The sequence below is a fragment of the Schistocerca piceifrons genome, chromosome 3 (assembly GCF_021461385.2).
Source record: "Schistocerca piceifrons isolate TAMUIC-IGC-003096 chromosome 3, iqSchPice1.1, whole genome shotgun sequence".
NCBI classification, from domain to species: domain Eukaryota; kingdom Metazoa; phylum Arthropoda; class Insecta; order Orthoptera; family Acrididae; genus Schistocerca; species Schistocerca piceifrons.
The window spans coordinates 127,047,953-127,050,604 of NC_060140.1; the positions used below are offsets into that span (position 1 = coordinate 127,047,953).

Genomic DNA, 2,652 nt, shown 5'->3' on the forward strand with positions numbered 1-2,652 from the left:
AATCATAAATGAACTGACGCTGCGAAGTCAATCGCAATTCTGATTTCACGCTATTAACGTTTAAGCAAAGCAACGTGCAGGCTTGGGTCATTGATCACAGCCATGCTGGGATGGACGGAACGTATCGAGCAGAATTAGGCAGACAGCCGAGCGTCCATGTCCACTGCGGAGTCCACAGGTGAGTCAGACATCGGGGGACGAGAACCCCTGTCATCATAACCTTTTTTATTAGATTTCTTACGTGTCACCGCACGGTCAGGTTGTATACGCCGTTTCTGTCGGCTACGCGGCATGTTGACCACTGCAGACGGAGGTGTGGGGGGGGAGGGGAGATAGGCACAGCTTCCTGCCCATCACAAGAAGGGACATGTTAAACATGTCCAGGCACTAGGGCTGAAGTATTCTGTGGAACTACCAATGGAACAGGAGATACTTTGTTGCCAATTTCATTCCCCTCGGGAGGTGCTGTAGGCGGCAAATTCGGGAAACCGTTTGCGACTGAAGACGAAGGACCAGGCAGATATTGCACTGTCTCAGAGTGTAACGGAGGACACAAAGACGAACGGGGAGAATCCGCTCCCTCTCCACACACAGGCAGCTCAGAAGGACCCACTTAGCGAGCAGGAGGGATGCTGGAGATAACTTCTTCGCTACTCACCATACCGAGGACGGGAGTTATCGTAGCATCGAGAGGAGCAGGGAACACAATCGCTGCGGAGGAGGTTGGGGCAGAAGGCACAGCCAAATCCTCACCCTCGCCATCTAGTGCGACGTCACTTGTTTGTCACTGTTACAGTTTCTATCCTGTGGGAAATAGGATTCTAAACACGTCGCGGAACGTCGAGGAGGTAAGGGCGGAAATTCGCTTACACGATTACAGGAACTGACTTTTTGTTCGTTGACCGTAAGTGTCAACTTTCATTACATAGGAAGCAGGTTCCCTCTCGACCAGTATACATGACACGAACGCGGTAACCACACACTTCTAAATGTGATCGAATATTACATTTGACCTGCATTTCCACCGAACGAATTCCACTATAACACTGTAATCTGTATTGAGTAGACCAACGTTCACGATTGACGTTTTTTACGTTACCATAATGACTAAATATGTCCTTTGGAAAGTTGTCATCAACCTCCGGCGGGAGGTTGAACACTCAAACATTGGTATAGTCAATTTCAGCATCTGCGAGTGACACCATACTAACAGAACTATCGCGATGCTTGAACGGGACTTGAGAACTATGTCGCGAGAGTAATCTTTCAACGTGAAGGGGATCCAAAAATTTCACGTAAAACACTTACTCGTGAGTTCACATAAAATGCAGCGAGTAGCCACTCGTGGATTTCTAGTGACCCGGGCTGCACGTGTCGTGTTGTTTTATCGAAAGTAAAGTTCACAGTACCTTTTCGTGGAATACACTTGGAAACCATGGTAGCCATAGCAGAGCAGCCGACGCCGCTGTAAGTACGAACAGACAGTAAGGCGGAGCAGAGGCGCTAGGACTCACTCGGCAGACAAATCAACTCTAACGAGGAAAACTTCACACAAGTGACGCTACGGCAAGTGAAATAAACAAGAGCCTACCCGCTCGGAACTCGAAGCGGAACTCCCAGCGCTAGACCACCTTTCCCGGCAGTAACTACCTGAAAATGATAAACTAAAATTGAACTCCTCCCCCACAGGCCATGAAGACCCAAAGGTACCGACAGGCCGCCGTGTCATCCTCAGCCCACAGTCGTCACTGGATGCGGATATGGAGGGGCTTGTGGTCAGCACACCGCTCTCCCGGCCGTATGTCAGTTTCCAAGATGGAGCCGCTACTTCTCAATCAAGTAGCTCCTCAGTTTGGCTCACAACGTCTGAGTGCACCCTGCTAGCTAACAGCGCTCGGCAGACCGGATGCTCACCCATCCCAGTGCTAGCCCAGCCCGACAGCGCTTAACTTCGGTGATCTGACGGGAACCGGTGTTACCACTGCGACAAGGCCGTTAGCACCTGAAAATGATACACAGGCGGGATGAGATGATCGTGCCAATTAAATGATTTTGATGACAACACCGCCCAATAGAAAATCTGTATTGTGTCAGTAAATTTGTGGTTGGAGCATCCAAGATGACAAAACTCTCTTTGTAAATCTGAAGGTAGCGGGGACAAAATGAGGGAAATAAAAAGCATTCACCACGTGTACCAAAATCAAACTAGAGTTGTAAGAGATGTAGGACATGAAACAGAAACATACTGGTGCGCAAAACTTAAGGACGAAAGTAACTTCCGTATGATGTGTCATTGTCAAGTAATACAGTTCGATGACACTTGGGCCATACATGTTGAAAGAACTGCTACAGTATAGTGCGGAGGATAACTGAAAGAAAAATTAGAGGAACTGAAATGACATTTTTATTCAAAGACAGTAGTCGCACCAAAGTCGCCGCCATTCATGAGAGATCCCTGGACATTACAAAAATTGTTAATGAGCTGTGGGATCACCACGGACGGCAGTGTGCTCGCATGCTGGTGACAAAGCCGATCAGTTCTTTTGATGGACCGTTCTCTTCCTCCACCAGGGCGGTTGACAAGGGACGGATAGTCCTTTGTATCACGTGGGCGTGCAGCAGTACTTTTCCCCAAGGCATCCTATACATGCT

General features: G+C 48.6%; 1 pseudogene; it reads right to left on the bottom strand.

Moving 5' to 3' along the window:
• Positions 1-1,882: 1,882 nt before the first annotated feature.
• LOC124790806 lies at positions 1,883-2,000 on the bottom strand (annotated as a pseudogene).
• Positions 2,001-2,652: the final 652 nt, after the last annotated feature.